The following is a 19,038-nucleotide window of genomic DNA, read 5'->3' on the forward strand; positions in this document are numbered from 1 at the left end:
CCCAGGTCTACATCACTTGAGTTGAACCTGACCTCAAATTATGATGCATATTTAATATTTAACCTGATTGAGAAGTGGGATGTCTATGTTAACCAATTATTCAGGTTAACAGGAAGATGCATATGCTCTTTGTAACCAGTTTTGCTTGCTGTGGGACTCAGTCTAAGACCACAAGGAATTCAGGACCTTTGTCTGTAATTCTAGTTCCCTGGGGTCTCAGGCCATCACTGAATACAACAGTGATTCTTGTGTGTTGTGTGATATTTTGTTTGTGTTCTGACAAATAAAGCTTGCTTAGAGTCAGAGGGCAGAGTTAGCCACTAGTTAACCATAGAGGTTTGGAGGGCTGTAGAGAGGACAGGAAGTGGTAAGGTGGGGCTGAGATAGGATCTCGTCCCTTTTTGGTCAGAGGAACTGGAGAGGTAGGAAGTGACTGTGGCTGTTCCCCTGCTTCAATGACTTTTCAGGTTTTTACCCCAATATCTGACTCCTGGCTTTTATTGATAAGATTAATTAGAATTACACTGTACTTGTGAAAAAGAGATGTGAATTAACCAGGTGTCTCCAGGTCAGAAAAGGCCACTGTAGGCCTGTTAAGTTTCAAATGCAGAATTTGAAGGTCAGACAAGTGTGGTTCAGGAGAGCTTACAATGAAAGTGCATGGTCCCTATGGCTTCTGAGATCTAACAGCCCAGAGTCCACAGCTTTCTGAGGTGTGATGTAAGAAGAAGCACCTAGTCCATTGCAGCTAATCCCCTCCCCCATCAACTTCTACACACTCTGATGCCTGGGGTCTCTCATCTCTCTGCAAGAAACTTTTATTCTAATTTTATGTGCATTGATGTTTTGCCTGCATGTATGTCTGTATGAGAGTATTGGATCCCCTGGAACAGGAGTTACAGACAGTTGTGAGCTGCCATGTAGGTGCTGGGAGTTGAACCTGGGTCTTCTAGAAGAACAGCCAGTGCTATTAACCGCTGATCCATCTCTCCAACCCTATAAGAAACTTCTATTTTACTTTCGTTTTGAGGACAGAAGATTGAACCCGGGGCTCTGTACATGTTCTACCACGATGCTTCTCCCCTACCTCTGCCATTATCTTACGTGTTTATTTTGAGGCAGTGTGTCACTCTCTCCAAGGTTAGGCTTGAACTCATGATGCTTTGTCTCAGCTCCCTGAGTGCTGAGATTACAGGCATGCCCCACCACACCCAGCTGCCACTAATCTTCTATAGCCTTTGTGCTAAAGGTCAAGACTGAGAAGAAACTCAATCCCTTGGTCCAGGCCAATCAAGGTGTCAGACAGCTATAATAAGGAGCGCAGTGGCAGGAACGTCCCCCTGTCCTGTTGTTTAGGGAAGAACTGGAGTGGCAGAGGCTGAGGGCAGTTCTGGCAGCTCCTGAGGCTCTTATCCAGAGTCATGGTGCTGGGCCCATGACTGAAATCAGAAAGTGTCAGATGGAAAGAAACTAATTTTGTTTGTTTGTTTTTTGTTTTGTTTTTCGAGACAGGGTTTCTCTGTGTAGCTTTGGAGCCTTTCCTGGAACTCACTCTGCAGCCCAGGCTGGTCTCAAACTCACAGAGATCCGCCTGCCTCTGCCTCCCGAGTGCTGGGATTAAAGGCATGCACCACTACTGCCCGACTTGGAAAGAAACATTTTAAAAGAAGAAGAATCTACTTTGGCTCACTGTTTGGGGGTCTTGGTCCATGGTCGGCTGACACCATTGTGTCTGGGTCAGTGATGAGGCATCATGGCAGAAGGGCATGAGAACAGAACTGCTCACCTCACAGCCGGGAGACAGCGGGAGTCCCCGGGCTACTGAGTCCCTCTTCTTTCCTGTTATTCCATCCAGGACCCCAACCTGTTGGATAACGTCTCAGGCATTCAGGACAGGCCTTTGCTTTGCAGTTAATCATTTCTGGAAACACTCTCAGAGACATACCAGATGTACACCGTGAGAAACTCCTAGGCACTTCTCAGTCCAATCAAGTTGTCAGCGAGACCAACCATCACCCTGGAGATGGCTTTGATTCTCTTCTGCTGGATCCCACCTCTGGATGATGCTCTGGGGCCAGATATGCCTCCTTTTCTAGCACCTATGAGAAAGCCAGCCAGAACCTCCTGGTTCCACCTCAACCAAACACCAACTTCCTCATTCGGTTCAAAGCTCTGTCTTCCCTTTACCAGACCTGGCCATCCCCTTTTCTCTACCCTATTCTTTTGTTTTTGTGGTGCTAGCCCACAAACCCAGGACTCAGAAGTGTTAGGTCAGTGTTTTGTCACTGAGAGACATTCCTAGCCTGCCCATTCTTCTGTTCCTCCTCCGCCTCTTACTCCAGGGTGGGTTAGGAAATCAAGATGGGGGAAGGGCAGAGACTTTATCTAACTGAGATCCTTGAGAAGAGCTATTGTTGGGTGGCACCAGCAACTCCTCAGACTCGGCTACTTTTTAAAAAACCAGCAGGCTTACCAAAGACCTTGTCCCTACAGCTCACTCCTCACATCCCACAGTGGCTCCTGCTTATGTTGCTAAGGCACATGTCCCCTCCCCCACCCCATATGCCACCCATTCCGCCTGACACTTAGTCATGTGTCCTAGCAAGCAAATCTCTTCCCAGGCCCTCAACAGAGATGTGAAGATAGCTCTTCCCCATGTGTCTGCTCTGCACCCCTCTGGAGGAGAGACCCCATCATCCTGCGTGAATCACTGTCTGCTCTGCACCCCTCTGGAGGAGAGACCCCCATCGTCCTGCATGAATCACTGTGTCTGCTCTGCACCCCTCTGGAGGAGAGACCCCCATATCCTGCATGAATCACTGTCTGCTCTGCACCCCTCCGGAGGAGAGACCCCCATCGTCCTGCATGAATCACTGTGTCTGCTCTGCACCCCTCTGGAGGAGAGACCCCATCATCCTGCGTGAGTCATTGTCTGCTCTGCACCCCTCTGGAGGAGAGACCCCCATTGTCCTGCATGAATCACTGTGTCTGCTCTGCACCCCTCTGGAGGAGAGACCCCCATCGTCCTGCATGAATCACTGTGTGCTCTGCACTCCTTTGAAGGAGAGACCCCATCATCCTACATGAATCACTGTGTCTGCTCTGCACCCCTCTGGAGGAGAGACCCCATAATCCTGCTTGAATCACAGGCTAAACCCACTGAACCCAGCCCTGAACTAGCTGTCAGGACAAGGGGGACCAGATCCCCCTTTAAAACCTAAGTGTTCAGGTAACTCCTGTCAGAGCTTCTAGGTATGTGTCTGTGTCCCCTCATATGGCCTTAGGGGACAGAAAGTACCCAGGGTGGCACATACGTCTCTTGGTATCTTTCCTCGTCACTTTTAGATTGAAGTGCTGAAAGGTAAATGTTGAGTTCAGAAAAGCAGAATTTTGCTTTATTTGTTTGTTTATTTAATCTGGTTTTCCAAGACAGGGTCTCATGTAGCTCAGGACAGCTCAGGCTGACTTTGATCTTGCTATGTAGCCAAGGCTGGCCTTGAACTCCTGATCTCCTTTCCTCAACCTTGTGAGTGCTGGGATTATCAGTGTGTGCCACCAAGCCTGGAAGAGTTGTGCCAGTTGCTTCTTTTTTTAAATTCTCTTTCTTTCTCCTTGTTTGTCTGTTTTCAGTCTCTCTATGTTGCCAGGCAAGCTTTGAACTCCTGGACTCAAATAATCCTTCTGTCTCAGCATTCTGAGTGACTAGGATGCTCGTGCTGTTTCACGCCTTTGTTTATTGTTGTTTTAGACAAGGCCTTGCTGCACAGACCAAGCTAGCCTTGTTTCATAGACCAGGCTGGTCTTGAGCTCACAGAGATCCTCTAGCCTCTGCCTCCTGATTACTAGGATTAAAGGCACACGACTCCATGCCTAGCCTTGGTTTTTATTCTGCAAGTCCAAGAACAGCATGCCTGCTGCCCGTGTGCGCGTGCTGGAAATGAGACTCACATAGCTCAGTGGTGTGGTACTTGCCTCGCATAGAGGAGACCCAGGGCTCCATCCATCTCCACTTCTGCAGGGAGAGTGAGTGGGGAGAGGGGATGGACATGTTCTTGTCACCAATTGAAAGCATTGATGTCACATGATAAATATAAGGTAACCCCTTCTGTTCTGAGTATTAATTTTGGAGGAGAAAACCTTACCTTGCTGACAGGCAAAAACTGTGTCCAACATCTTCGTGTTCTGCATGCCTGGGTATAAAAATGTAGACAGCTATAAACCGAACTGTCGTTGCCTAGTGATCCTCGGGACTCCACAGTAGCTGGGAATATAGGTGTGTGTCGCCACACTCAACTCATACATACTGACTTCTGAAAGGCAGGGCTCATTTTGTTATTTTTGTCCTATGTGCTCTGCACAGAGCCTGGCTCACCAGGATGTGTGTGCTGGCTCAGTGAGTTTATCCAAAAGCATGACTTGGTAAAAAGGCCTGTGTCCCCTTCTTTCTGGAAGTCTTTGCACCAGGCTCTTTCCCAGGTTCTGGAATGAGAGATCAGAACTCAGGCAAAAGAGGTGACTCTTTTTGAGCTAATGTGTTGCACCTATGATCACCCTCCAGCTTGGAACAGTGTTCTCCACAGTTACTGAATAAAAGGCCAGATGAATTAAGTTTATCCTATTTGAGGGCTGAGGTGTCACTCAGTGGTAGCAAGCATATCTATCAAGATCTTGGGTTGAACCTCCAGTATCACCACAAAGACAAAGCAAAGCAAAACCCCTGGTTTTATTTACAGTCCTTCTAAATTTGAATGTGACTTTAAATAGCCTGCTACTTCTTGTGCACAGCTCCTAAGAATAAGGACTAGCAACCAGAGATGGGTTTGAGAGCTAAGTTTGGTGACAAAGGCTTATATCATCCTAGTACTTTTGGGTGTTGGGGAATATTAGTTGAAGATGTGTTACATTTGTTTAGGCTGTGGAACATTCGTTTAATGATGCAAAGATGTGTCACATTCTTTTATGTTGCATTTGTTTAACTCTGTGAAGCTGTGTTACTATGCCTGTCTAAAACACCTGATGGTCTAATAAAGAGCTGAATGGCCCATAGCAAGGCAGAAGAAAGGGTAGGCAGGGCTGGCAGGCAGAGAGAATAAACAGAAGGAGAAATCTGGGAGGAGAGAGAAAAGAAGAGATGGAGAATTGAAAAGGAAGAGCTAGAGAAGGAGGAGGACTCCAGAGGCCAGCCACCCAGCCACACAGCCAGCAATGGAGTAAGAAGTAAAGAAAGGTATATAAAAAGATAAAAGCCCAGAGGCAAAAGATAGATGGGATAATTTAAGTTAAGAAAAGCTGGCTAGAAACAAGCCAAGCTAAGGCCAGGCATTCATAAGAAAGAATAAGAGTCTCCATGTGATTATTTGGGAGCTGGGTGGTAGGCCCCCAAAGAGTAAAGAGAAAAAACAACAACAACAAAAACCAACTACACTTGGGAGGATCACAAGCTCAAGGCAAGCCTGAGTTACCAAGCGAGTTCAAGGCCAACCTCAGCAAATTAGTGAGATGCTGTTTCAAAATAAAAAGTGAAAGGAGGGCTTGGGCTGGGCAGAGTGGCATCTGCTGTGATCTCATGTGCCATCTGCCCACTTGCTTCCTACTTTGTTTTTTTGTTTTTGTTTTTGTTTTTTTTTTTGTTGTTGTTGTTTTTTGAGACAGGGTTTCTCTGTGTAGCTTTGCGCCTTTTCCTGGAACTCACTTGGTAGCCCAGGCTGGCCTCGAACTCACAGAGATCCGCTTGGCTCTGCCTCCCGAGTGCTGGGATTAAAGGGGTGCGCCACCACCGCCCGGCGCTTCCTACTTTGGAACATGGATAATGTGAACACTGCCTCCTGAGGTTGTGGGGAACATGGATTGATATATACCATGGTGGACCACTGAGAGCCTCAGAGCTCTGCTCCTGCCACCAGCTAGTGGACTCTGTTTTCCTTTCCCAGGAGCCTGGACTCTCCTGCTCACTGATTTTGACCATGTGCTCCATAGAAGACCATCCCCTCTCCAGGATATGCAGCTCTAACCCCTAGAATCTATAGGCAGATAGCATATTACATGGCAGAAGGGAACCTAGGCTGCAGATAGCATTGTTTCCTAATCTGCTGTCCTTGAGGTGAGGCCACAAGGGTCCTTAGAGATGAGGGAGGGAGACAGGAGAGACAGCCAGACAAGGACTTGACTAGTCATGGTAGCTTTAAAGACAAAAGGAGCACAGGAACCAAGTAATGTAAGCAACTGCTGACAGTGAGGAGAAAAGGCTGGGCTGAGGATGTAGCTCGGTTGATGGAATGCTTGCCTGGCATTCATGAAGGCCTGGGTTCCATCTTCAGAACCACACACACCCGGTACAGTGTTCCATGCCCACTGTCCCAGCACTGGGAAGGTAGAGACAGGAGGAGAAGGAGCTGGAGGTGAGAGCTGGCTATGTCAGATCGAACCGTGTGAGACCCTGTCTCAAAACATTCAATAAAGAAAGAAAGCGCAACTAAAATGCCCACTCCTGAACCACTGCAAAGACAAGCAGCCTTGCCTAAACCCAAGTTCAGTCCTCAGGAACCATTTTAGAATTGTGACCTCCAGAATGATAAGGTAACGTATTTGTGTTCAGCTAAACTGTTACGGTTCTAGTAATCCCTTACACCTGTAACAGGAAGCTTGTACAGACCAGTAGAGTGTGGTAGAGTTATGCTGTGCGGTAACTAAAGTTCAGTTTTTAATATCCACCCCTTTGGAAGGCCACTATCATGTAAGAAGTCCCATGCTGGGAGGAAGCCCAAGCTAGCCTCTTGGAAGGCAAGTACCATGCTTGCTGCCTCGTGAGCCCAGGCCAAGGCAGCCATCAGCTGGGTGCACCCGTGAACCTTGCCAACTGATGTACACAGGAGCCCCATCCAATGGACCTGCCCTTGATTCCCAGAACTGCAAGCAAGTAAAATGGTGGTGGCTTGAAGTCCCTGTATTTTTGGATTGTGTCTATGCTGTTAGGCTGTAAATACTTAGGGTGGTATTTGCTGTATAAGATGCTTCCAATAACTGTTTATTATTGTCATTCTACTTCAGTTACATATACATAAATTTCCCAGTAACTTGATAAGGACATCTCACCCTTCATGTGATAGCTGGGGTTATTGTTACACAAATATTTCCTCTTCCTGCCATCCTGAGCCCTCATCCACTGATGCTGTGCTTGACCTTGTGGATTTTGGAGATGGGATCCTCCAGCCTCAGCCTCCCAAGTGCTAATGTTATAGGCATGAGTCACCATGCCTAGTACTTGTCACGTGTAATAAAAGTAAAAACAGGGACAGTGAGTTGGCTCAGTGGGCAAAGGCACTGACATCCTAACCACCTGAATTAGAAGGAGAGAGCTGACTCTTGAAAGTTGCCCTTTGACCTCTAAATGCAGACTCTGGCAGGAATGTACACACTTTAGTGCATGTGTAGACATACACATAATAAAATTAAAATTTAATGAGTTGGTAATTATTGAAGAGAATGTTTCTCTATTACAAACAAAAATAAAATAAATAAAAATAACAGGCTACCAGGCATGGTGTATGTTTGTAGTCCTAGACATCAAGAGGTTGAGGCCATCACTCAAGTCCAGAAACTTGAGACTAGCCCAGGCAATGTAGTAAGAAAAAAGATATATGAATAAAACAAAGGCAAAAGCCATGGAAGTGTTCAGGATGAAGGAAGTTATTCAGATAATGGTTTTGTTTTGGAGTATAGGGTTTTTTTGTTTTGTTGGGTGGGGGGTTGAGATGGGGCTTCATATAACCTAGGTGAGCCTCCAACTTTCTGGGCAGCTGAGAAAGACTGTCAACTTCAGGTCCTGTGGGGAGTGGATGAAGTCCTGAGTGGATGTGTATTGTTGACATTCGCATGGCCATGTCAAGAACCTCAGTGTCTCAGAATGTCAAAGCCCCCCCCCCCCCCCCGCCCTGGTTCATGTGTGGATGCTTGCAGTATATGTAGAAAATGTGGATGGTCGTGTCTTCCTCCAGGATGTTCAGTCCCTAAAACTGCTCCCCTACAGAGACCACCCTGCTACCAAGATTAGCTAAACATGCCTCTTCATTCAGCTGTGCACAACAAACTTGCCTCCTCAATTCAGATGTATAAAATAAATGTACTGAGTTTCTGGGCCACTGTGAATGAGTCTCCATTGGAGTCCACGGCCCGCTCAATTCCAGCTTTTCTGTGTGTGTGTGTTTATCCTTTCTTCATCTCCTGGTGCCCCAGTTAGGTCAATCCCTAAGCCTTGCAGGTTGGGGCAGGATTCTCCTGCCCATATTTTCCATATTCTTGAGTGCTGGAACTCTAAGTGTGAGCCACCACACCCAGATTATGTGGTGCTGGGAATCAAATTTAGGGCTTCATGCATGCTAGGCAAGCACTCTACCATGAGTGTCACACCATGGAGGAGGCTAGTGTTTGTTTTGTTGTATTGCCAGCCAGGAGTCCCAGGATTAGTTTCTTAGGGCTGTCAGGACAACCACTCCAAACTGGGGACTTCAGACAATGGAAATATTATGTCACCATTCTAGAGGCTAGAACGCTGAAGTTGAGTAGCTGGCCAGGCATGCTGGCCCTCCGAGGCTCTATGGAGAATCTTTACTTGCCTCCTCTGCTCCTGGCAGTTCAGCAATGCTTGGGATCGTAGATCCATCCCTCCAATCGCCACCTCAGTCACACGGCCTTCTCTGTGTGTGTGTCTACACGTCTGATTTTTCCTCCTCTGTCTTCTGAAGTTACACTGGTCTTGGAACCCTCACCCCATCCACAATGACCTCATCTGAGCCAATTTCAAAGATCCTATTTCTAAACAAGGCCATATTCTAAATTTCTAAAGACATGAATTTTGAGAGAGATACTATTCAACCCAGCCAAGTCCCTCTGTTTAATACTAAAAACCAAAGGTATGACTAAACTGTTCAGATGAAAGCCTCAGGTAAACGTTCAGATGCAGGAGAGTTTCTCTGTGGAATGGGGTGGGAAGAGGGCTGGGGGAAGGCAAGACTTAACCTCCATGCGGACATTGTTATGGTCCAGTTGTGTCCCTCCAAAACTCATGTCAAAACTGAACCCTCACTGTGGTGGACTGAAGAGTTAGGGTCCTTTGCAAAGTGCTTAAGGCCTGAGGGCTGAGCTCGTGGTAGAGCTCCTGCCCAGCACTCATTGCATGGATGAGGCCTTGGGTTTGATGCCGTTACTGTAGATTAGAAGGAAGGGAGGGAGGAAGGGAGGGAGGGTCGAAGGAAGGAAGGAAAAGGAAAAAGAAAAGGATAGTTGGGGCTAGCGGCATAGCTCAGGGGTTTAGTATGTACAAAGCCATGGTTTCAATCCTGTCTCCCCCTACCCCCAAATAACAGGATCAGCAGCCGAGAGCTTAGTGCTGTGAATGGATTACTGCCCTTGGAAAAGAGGCTCCAGGGCTTGACACCCTGTTTTCTATCCACCGTTTTCCTGTTAATGCTACTGTTCTGAGCTGCTCACCTGGAGCTGGGGAGCTCTGGACTCTACTAGGTGAGTTAATGGAGGGATCTACAGAGACCAGGAAAATGGCTCCAGGCAAGAGGAGCCTTACTGTTCCCTCCTTAGACTCAGTGAGGGAACTGGGCAGGCCATGGAGGGTGAAGGAAGCGGAGTGAGAACATTTCTGAAGCCGAGTGTCCAGACCGGCTCACACAGAAACTGGAGCTGACTGGTCTAGAGCAGTCATTGCTCCACACAAACTCTTTACACTGCGACCTTCTCTCCAGTTCCAGGAGGTGAGTCAGTCAGGAGGCGCTTGTCTGGTGCTCACAGGTCTGAGTCTTCTCCTAGACCATCCAAATCCCAGGCCTGCACAGGACAGACATGCTTCTGCAGCTCAAAAGGGCAATGAGGAGGTAAGACAGACAAGGGAACAAGTGACTTATTTGAAGGAAAACCTGCAGAGAGGAACTCTGTAAGGATTAGCACCTGGGGGCCTGAGAAACAGCTTAGCAGTAAAGAGCACAAACTGCTCTTCCAGAGGACCCACGTTCGATTCCCAGCACCCACACAATGGCTCATAACCAACTGTAACTACAGTTCCAAGAGAGTCAAACACCCTCTTCCAGGAGATCTGACATCCTTTTCTGACCTCCCAGGACACAAGGCACACACATGGTGGAGACATACATGCAGGTTCCTCGTATACATGAGATAAAATAAGTCAGAGCCCTTCACTTATGAGCTGGAATAGAAGGGAGAGAGTGTCAAAAAGTTTCCTTTTATTGCCCAAAGTTGGCCATGGCTAGGGGGTAAGCAATTTAAAAGTTAGGTGACTCAAAGGAGTTGGAGAGATGGCTTAGCATTTAAGAGGACTGGCTGCTCTTCCAGGGGACCTGCATTCAATTCCCTGCAACCAAATGGCAGCTCACAACTGTCTGTAACTCCAGTTCCAGGAGATCTGACACCTTCACACAGTCATATATGTTATGTATTAAGCAGCCCAATGTTATTCATTAAGCGGCGCTGTTTACCATTTGAGAAAAGCCACGAGGTACAACAAAACCCACTCTAAGAGGTTATAAAGCCGAGCAGTGGTGGCACACGTCTTTAATCCCAGCACTCAGGAGGCAGAGCCATGGGGATCTCATGAGTTTGAGGCCAGCCTGGTCTACAGAGTGAGATCCAGGACAGGAACCAAAGCTACACAGAGAAACCCTGTCTCGAAATACAAAAAAAAAAAAAAAAAAAAAAGAGTTTATTAAAGGGAGGAAATAGAAGGGGTGCTTAGGCCTATGGAAAGATCGTGCAGGAAGAGAGGGCAGAGGAATAAGTGAAACCCGCTTTTATAGACTACCCTGCACATGCGCATGTGGGCTTACGTAGTTATGCCAAGCATGTGCATAGATTACGTGATCACGCTGCTCACGGATTACTAGGATGTAAGGCCCTGAGATGACTAAGTATCTTGCCAGTGCATGCATGGTCATGGAAGAGTAGCTAGGAATTCTAACATTCCATACTCTTTGTTCTTATAGAAAATGTCGGGTGAACAGGAATGGGGGTGCTGTGTCTCCCGAAACTGCCTCCAGCTGACTCAGTGGGCATCGGTTAACTCTTGGGGGTAGGGAAGGGGGCTTTTGAGGTAGCCAGACATCCTGAGGTAGTGGATTGTCCTCCGCTGCTTTGGGAATCGTCCATCGCCTTCTGCTGCTTTGGGCTCTGTGGAATCATCCGTCACCGCTTGGATGATTGGGTCTGACAAGGTGCTGGCGAGGCAGAAGAGGAAGTTTAGAAAAAATTTTACCTTGGGGGGATTTCCGAGGGGCCTAGGGTTGGGGAGGGGGGTGTCCCAGGACCAGGAAAGTTTGAATTATACTTATCTGAAGTGGATCTGACCTGTCCAGCTGGATTCGAGCTGGCTCTGGAGCTCAGGAGAATTTTTAAACATATTAAGAAGCAGCCACAGGGAATTTAAAATCTGGAGCTGGTAGCCATGATATTATAATGTTTAGTACTCTGCTATCAGAATTTTATTGGTTAGTGTTAGAGACAGAGACACACACAGAGAGAGAGAGAGAGAGAGAGAGAGAGAGAGAGAGAGAGAGAGAGACCTGGAACATGCTTTTAATTTTCACCTGAGATAAGCCTTATCTAAGACAAACCTCAAGGCACTTGTTTTCTTTAGTAGTTTAGCATCCAGGAGACATAGGTGATCAATTGCTGAGGGCATTTAACAGTAATAGATTGTTATATTAAAGTCTGTTTTTTGCAGAGCACAGCCCCTTTTGAGTCTGGGGGTGTAAATACTTCTGGATTGTTACTGTTCCTTACTGCCTGGGTATACTTGATGTCCTTGGCCTCCAGCTCTATGGTGGTCCTGTAACAATTAGCTGAGTAGCAACTGGATAATAATAGGGGGATGGTGCCTAGCGATAGAAGGGTTCTGGGGTCCCAGGCTCTGGGGTCCACCTGAGAGGCTGGCAAAGGAAAGGAAATGTTAGAGCTAGTGGGCTGGGTGACTAGGAGGAGAAGGAGGAGGAGAGGAGCTGCTGATGAGTCTGGAGTGAGGTAAATGGGGAGCAAGTGAAATTAAAGCTCCTACCTTAGCTAGAAAATCTCTTCCCATTAGGGGCACAGGGCAGGTTGGCACAACTAAAAATGTGTGGGTGAGAGGGATTCCCCTGAAAATACAATTAAGAGGTGGAGTCTGGTGAGGTAGGTAAGGCTGTCCCCCTACCCTGTCAATAGTGAGATGAGAAGGAGAGATGGGACCCCAAAACTCCCTCAGGACTAAGTGACTCCATGTCCAAAAGGAAGGAAATGGATCACCCTGATACTGTAATGACTACCCTGGTTTCCCTGTGAGAGGTGGCACCTTCAATCCTAGCCCATGCCCAAGCCTAGGAGATTGGCTGGAGGGTGATCTTTGTTTGATGTCCCCATGCCACAAGATGCACAGGGCCAGTCAGCTGACCAATGTCCCTCTTGGTGGCACTTTGGGCAAGGCCCAGATGGTGGCCTGCATGGGGCAGGGCAGGCACAGGCCGAGTGGCCTTCTCTACCACATTTAAAACAGGGACCTGGAGGCCTTCAGATGGCCAGTCGGATAGTGTGTGCCAGCATTTGGCAGTTCTGTTTACAGGCTTTCTCATCTCTCCTATGGTACACCTTAAATGCCACCACTAAGACTTCTGCCTGTGGGGTCAGAGGGCCTCTCTCCAGACACTTAAGTTTAGCCCTTACGTCGGGGAAGCTCTGTGAGACAAAGTTGGTCATAAGGAGTTCGCTGGCCTCTGGGCTCTCAGGATCTAGGCTAGGATATTGTAAGAGAGCCTTCGTAGGCTGTTATAAGAAATGAGATGGATTTTCTTTCTTATCTTGAATTATTGGGAACTGTCTTAGCCCCGGGTGGATGGGCAGCATTAGTTTGATGAACCTCATGTGCATGTATCCTATCCTGCTCCAAAACTCATCTGCGCTCCTCAGGGCAGCTAGAGAAAGAGTGACAGGAGTGAAGGTGGGATCCAGAGTCAGGCAGTTGGAGCAGCCTGATATTGGAGAGGAGGAGCCGAAGGGACAGATGCCTGAGGAGCGGGAGGTCGGACAGGCGGAGGTTCATTGGCAGGGTCCAGAGCGGTAGTCAGAGATTCCTCAGGTTCAGGTTGCACAGCTAGGAGCACGTGGGCAGGAGAGAAGGGGTCAAGAAGGGAGGGTTTGGAGCTTAGGTTAAAAAAAAAAAGCTTGGAGATAAGGTAACTCTTTCCATTTGCCCGTTCACTGGCAGAAGTTAGATACTTCCCGTAAAATATCAGGGTCCAAGGAGCCATTAGGTGGCCATTTTTTATTGTTATCTAAGGGATATTTAGGCCATTTCTCAGAGGAGGAGTGGGACTAAGAGGAGGAAGCCTTATTTCTCATGACTGTGGCAGAGAGAAAACAAACAAACAAACGTGATTCAAGGCTGCAATCTCAGGCATCCCCGAGTTCAAGGGATGATCTGCGATTGGCACAAGTCATTCAATGCTTCGTCAAGTGAGAGAAAGAGGGCGGGGTGTACACAGCCTGAGGATGAGGGTCCAACAGCGAGAACGAGATCTCAGACCGCAGTGTAGGCAACGGTTAGGAACTGAAGCCTGTTATGCTGGCTGGAAAGGGAAAACTCACCAATCGAAGCAGCCAGTGTTGTGTGAAGCGGTTCGCAGCCAGGCAAATGGAAAAGTGGCCAGTTGTAGGTAGAACAAAACCTCGCGGTACAGGGTCCCGGGTGCAGAGTGCCGGGAGGGACTGCTTCGTCTCAGCTCCAGTGTTATTTATTAAGTAGCACAATGCTATTCATTAATCAGTGCTGTTAACCATGTAAGAAAAGCCACAAGGTACAACAAAACCCACTATAAGAGTTTATTAAGGGGAAAATAGAAGGGGGTGCTTAGGTTTATGGATTATTCCGCACATGGGCATATGGGCTTACGTAGCTACGCCGCGCATATGCGTAGATTACGTGATCACGCTTCACACAAATTACGTGGTCATGCAGTGCATGGATTATGTAGGATGTAAGGCCCTGGGATAACTAAGCATCTCGTCAGCACGTGAGCAGTTATGGGGAAGTGGCTAGGAATTCTAACAATATATGCAGGTAAAACATATAAAATAAAAATAAATAAATTATTTTTAAAATTATACACACACGCATACACACACACACACACAAGAATGTTAGGTGATTCAAAATCATTTTTCTTTGCTGGCCATTACTTGGGGTCCATGGGGCTGGGGAAGCATGAATCTAGAGAAACAACCTGTTGTTATTCCTCGCCACTTCTGGAGTCACATGACTGTGCACACGCTGTAAGCAGTCAGGCAAAATGCTTAGTCACTCCAGGGCCTTACATCCTCTGTAATCCATGCATTAGCAAGGTCGTGTAATCTATGCGCATGCGTGGCATAGGTACAAAAGCCATAAACACGTGCTCGAGGTGAACTATAAAAGCAGGCTCTGCCTGTTCCCCGCCTTCTCTCCCTCTGCCAGAGGTAGCATGCACCCCCCCCACACACACACACCCCTCATCCCCCCCCCCCCCCCCCCCCCCCCCCCCCGCACCTTTTTTTCAGTAGGCCTGCCCATCTCTACTGTTTCCTTTCCCTAATAAAAACTCTTATAGTGGGTTCCATTGTACCTCATGTTTTCTCATGCCTGGTAAGAAATGTCGCTAAATAAATAACACAACCCAAGTTTGGTCTGGGAACCAAATGACTGTAGTTCAGAGGACTGTCACATGTCAACCAAAATGGAGGAGGTTTTACAAAATAGTGTGGTCCTGCCTAAGGCAGCTCATCCTTGCCCCCTTCCCACATCCCCTTCCCACATCCGCTGCCAGGCCATCCTGATGCCCTTTGCTCTCTGACTGAGGCAGATAGAAAATCTAAACGGCAAGCATCACAAGGAGGGAGAGAAAGCGCCGATTGGAACTCAAACCGAGTGTCAAGGATCCTGAGAACCGTGTTCAGAACAGGAAGAGATGAAAGACCAGAGCTAGGGGAAGTCGGGGAACAGCTCAGAGGAAGCGGGAGGAGGCAGGCAGGAAGGGAAGGCCTGGTTTTGCAAGGATGAACAATAGTTCTTCCAACTGAGAGCCTTTGGGAGGTCTGTCTGCAGAAGTCCCCAGCTTTTACTCAGGACAATGCTGTGAACCACTGGCTGAAGGAAGGGAGGGTGAACATAACTGAAGTCATTTTCTTGACACTGATCTGCTTAAAAAAAAAAAAAAAGCAGAGGTTGAGGGACATTCCTTCTAATTCCTGGTCACACATTCAAACACAGGGAACCACTAACTGAACCCTAACATGACAGAACACAATAGGTGACCACCCCTGGTGGCACCATGCCCGATGCGGTTCCAACCGAGTAAGAATTAGCCTTCAGACAGCAGTGCCCAGCTGCTTCCTTCAACTAAGACAATGGAGAAACCTCAAGAATAGGCAACTAAAGCACGGGGTGCAGTAGAATATTATTTTAAGGTGTGTTACTTTTGTTTATGTTGCATTGTTTAACTCTGTGAAGCTGTGTTACTGTGCCTGTCTAAAACACCTGATGGTCTAATAAAGAGCTGAATGGCCAATAGCAATACAGGAGAGAGAAACAGGCGGGGCTGGCAGGCAGAGAGAATAAATAGAAGGAGAAATTTGGGAAGAGGGGTTGGAGAGCTAGGAGCCAGAGGAGGAGGAGGACTCCAGGGGCCAGCCACCCAGCCACCCAGCTACACAGCAAGTCACAGAATAGGAGTAAGATTTACAGAAGTAAGAGAATGGGAAAAGCCCAGAGGCAAAAGGTAGAAGAAATAAGTTAAGAAAAGCTGGCTAGAAACTAAGCCAAGCTAAGGCCAGGCATTCATAAGTAACAATAAGCCTCCATGTGTGATTTATTTGGGAGCTGGGTGGTGGGCCCCCCAAAAAGAATGAAAACAACCAACAACATTCTTGTGTACCAACTTGGGGCTGGAACCTGAGAAACCTGAACAACAACAAAAAAGGAATATGGCTCCTTTAAGAGTTTCGGCCAGACAGTTTCTGCTGGTCACTGAGCCCTTGAGCAGCTAGTACGTTAAGTAGGAACAAGAAACTAAGTAAAAACTCCTGCTGCAGTGCAAGCATTGGCATTCTAGAGCTCTAGGAAGGTTGAATGCAGTTCCTGGTCAGACAAGCCTCCAACCAACCAGCCTCGAGAGTTTCACACTTGGTTTTCACGGCCCGGGAAGTGGGCAGAGCCAGCTGAGAGCCGAGTGAGGAGGATCCAGGTGTAGGTTAGCAGTTTAAAGTTTGCTCATACAGTCAAAAAGGCTAAAAGATACCCAGTAAAAGAGGTCCAGATGAAAAACCCTCTAAACAGGTTACAGTATGTTTAACAATGTGCATAGGCTTAAGAAAAGGAAAAGGATGTAATCATAGAAAACAATGAATAGTTTATAAAATAAAGTCTTTAAAGAGAGAGTAAAAGAAAAAAGCCACATAACATGGGAAACACACAGAGAGTCTGGATCCTGTTTGTCACTGTGTTGATTTTTAATTTTCTGATTGTTGAAAAGCAAAGGACAGCTGCAAAGAGACCTGGAATTGAAAGAGGGACTGTTGAAATAAATCAGCCTATATACTTTAGGAAAGCCTTAACTTTTAAAAGTCAAAAAATATATTTGTCAAATGAAAATCAAAAATGCTTTGGAGTTTTGTTCCCACAGGAGATGAGAGGCTGTGTATTCCTTCAGGGTTAATATGGATCAGGTTGGATCAAGGAAGACCTCCTAAAACTTGACAGGTGATATCTATCAGCAAAGGTTACTGCTGGTCTTCCCAGGACTTGGTCATTATCTGAAATTTTGTCTTTGGGACCCTAAAGATACTTCGTCCACAGATAGCAGGAAGCAGTATGGAGAAAACTATGCACACATTCCCAAGAGTTGGGAGGTGTGAGTGTTTTTTGGTTATATGGTGGGTTATTGATGTTTGTTATCAATTAGGGGAATATAGTCATTTATAGCAATCAAATTTGTAGATATGTTAGGTATGTTTTCTAGGTTAAATGTATATATTTTAGATAGATGGTCTTCAAATATTTCAAAGACCTATAGAATATGGCATTTAAAATGTTTTGTTAACTTAGAGCTTTTCATGACAATGAGACACATCTGTTCCTGGTAGCACCAATTTACTTCAGAGATGATGGGCATTGAAGAAACTCCTTATGGAATTTGCTTTCACTGTGGTAAGGTTAGCCACTGGGCAAAGAAACCGTTCTTGCCTTTGACTGCTGACAATGTGCTGTGCAGACTGAACATACAGGACACATAGGAAAAAGACTGTTGAACTTTGCCAAAACAAGGCAGGACAGTCCTTCAAAATTCCTGCTTCACTGAGAATTCTACCAGATACCATGGTCCTGTAGGCTGAAGATGGATGCCCCAATGTGACTTGTGGCCATTTAGTGTCCTATTCAGCCAGAAAAATCTCAGCCCAGATACAAGAAAGGAGAATTGTCCTCATCTTCCTTTCTCTTTAAAAAAAATTATATGTTCATTATTTGTGTGTGTGTGTGTGTGCGTGTGCGTGTGCAAAATGTGTGTAGGGACATGATGATGATGTGGGGGGCATGATATGCGTGGGGGCATGATGACGTGGATGGGGACATGAGAATATGTGTGGGTGTGATGATATGGGGGTGTGTACTGGCTGGGTTTGTGTGTCAACTTGACACAGCTAGAGTCATCAGAGAAAAGGAGTCTCAGGTGAGGAAATGCCTCCATGAGATCCAGCTGTAAGGTACTTTCTCAATTAGTGATCAATGGAGGAGGGTACTGCACATTGTGTGTGGTTCCATTCCTGGGTGGTCCTGGGTTCTATAAGAAAGCAGGCTGAGCAAGCAGGGGAAAAATAAGTCAGTAAGCGGCTCCCCTCCATGGCCTTTACATCAGCTCCTGCCTCCAGGATCCTGCCCTGTTTGAGTTCCTGTCCTGACTTCCTTCAGTGATGTACAGCAATGCTGAAGTGTAAGCTGGATAAACCCTTTCCTCCCCAACCTGCTTTTTGGTCATGGTGTTTCATCGCAGCAAGAGAAACCCTAACTAAGACAGGCAGGGTGATGTGTGTAGAGGCATGATGATGTGTATGGGGGCTTCATGGGAGGGGGCATGTATACCCCTGTGAGACTATGGAGTCAGAGGACAACTTGACCAACTTATAATTCTCTATTTACCTTTATGTAGGTTCCGGGAATCGAACTCATGTCTACAGGCTGTGTGGAAAGAACCTTTACCCACTAAGCTTTTTCAACTGGAGGTGTAGAGAAGAGTTTGCAATCATCTTCAATCTATATGACGTAGAAATAGATGAGACTGGGATTAGAATCCAGGCTGGCCTGAAGCCTTCCTTCACAGTCACTTTGAGGCTTAATTATGAACCTGCTCAACCCCTGGAAAGCGGCCATTATTGATTCTGGCGTTTGAAAGGGGAGTTAAGTGGCCATCTCAACACCACTTAGCCTGATAAAAAGGCCAGCACGTACAGGAGGAACCTGCTCCACCAAGAAGGCCTCATCCTCCCACTGGGGGCTGTTGCCTTTTCCAGGCTTGGAAGCCACTGAGCCAGATGCCTGTAAAACTCAAGTACTGGCAGCCCTTGGTGGCTGAGTGTTCTACCATAGGACGCGGGCCCAGATCCCTCCACTAGAACCTCTAATATGTAGGTGCTCTGACATGCGCTATTTGTAATCATGTGCAAAAGTCTGTGACCTTTAAAATGTTTAAATCACATTTGTTTACTCATTTTGTGTGTGTGTGTGTCTGTATATGAATGTATCTATGTCTCTGTGTGTGCACGTGTGTGTGCATGTGTATATATGCCTCTGTGTGTGTGTGTGTGTGTGTGTGTGTGTGTGTGTGTGTGTGTGTGTAGGTCAGAGGACAAGTTGTGAGCGTCACTTCTCTCCTTCCATCATGTGGGTCCTGGGAATTAAACTCAAATTCTTCAGATTGTCAAGCTAGGTGGCAAAGACTTTTACCCACTGAACCATCTCTCTGGCCT

The 19,038-nt window shown here is 46.9% G+C and overlaps 1 long non-coding RNA gene across 1 annotated transcript; it reads left to right on the plus strand.

Annotated features, from left to right (window-relative positions):
• The first annotated feature begins 1,522 nt into the window (after nucleotides 1-1,522).
• LOC128108322 (uncharacterized) lies at nucleotides 1,523-18,779 on the plus strand. The gene is made up of 4 exons (XR_008217428.1): nucleotides 1,523-3,361; nucleotides 9,363-9,516; nucleotides 9,753-9,881; nucleotides 18,222-18,779. It is a non-coding gene; the product is annotated as an uncharacterized LOC128108322 (long non-coding RNA).
• The last annotated feature ends 259 nt before the right edge of the window (nucleotides 18,780-19,038 follow it).

The sequence above is a fragment of the Peromyscus californicus genome, unplaced genomic scaffold (assembly GCF_007827085.1).
Source record: "Peromyscus californicus insignis strain IS unplaced genomic scaffold, ASM782708v3 Scaffold_13__1_contigs__length_99412109, whole genome shotgun sequence".
NCBI classification, from domain to species: domain Eukaryota; kingdom Metazoa; phylum Chordata; class Mammalia; order Rodentia; family Cricetidae; genus Peromyscus; species Peromyscus californicus.